Source organism: Ailuropoda melanoleuca, chromosome 9, assembly GCF_002007445.2.
Source record: "Ailuropoda melanoleuca isolate Jingjing chromosome 9, ASM200744v2, whole genome shotgun sequence".
NCBI lineage: Eukaryota > Metazoa > Chordata > Mammalia > Carnivora > Ursidae > Ailuropoda > Ailuropoda melanoleuca.
The window spans coordinates 83860085-83860803 of record NC_048226.1 but is presented as its reverse complement, the minus strand read 5'-3'; positions in this window follow the sequence as shown (position 1 = coordinate 83860803).

Here is a 719-nt window from a genome sequence, read left to right as displayed (position 1 = left end):
TAGGCCTCATCATTCCATTGTCCGATCAGAAGTTGCTTCTTCAAGAGCTCTTCCCCGAGAAGCTCAGCTAAAGGGGCCCCTTAGCTACACACCATTACACTAACTAGTATGGACTTCAACTCTCTTAACCACCCCCTGCAGTTAACTTATCCACCTTCTGAAGAGTTTATTTCCAGGTTTACCTCATTACTCTCTTGCCCTAACCTGACCGGAAGCTTCAAATATGTGGGAACTATTTCTGCCTGTATCAGGGGTACAATGTCTGGCAGCTACTAGGTACTAAGTAAATATTTGTTGAATAAATGAATGATACGGTACTTTATTTGTACTGAAACAGACTTTCTTTCCCGGTTTTGTTAATGATGTTCCTTCAGCTGAATGTTAAATAACTATATTCCCCTCTTCAGTTTATCTTCACCAGGAGAGGCTCCATTGGGCTGAGCCTTTTATAGGCAAACTGCTGTTTCAGGAAGCAATTCTCTCTTGCGAGCTAGTTTCTCTGAAAAGTATCTCATCAAAAGCTTTGTTTCTAAAGGTTTGTTTTAGTTGGAGGAGGGGAGTTTCCCAGATAGAAGCACCTAATTGACTATCAAGAGAATAGTTCTGAGGGTTCTTATCTATTGTATTTGTATGAGCCAGGTGCAGACAAGTAACAGAGGGGCTGGGGAAGGGGGAGAAACTTTGCATTGACAGTAGAGGTGATCAAATTTCCTGATGGA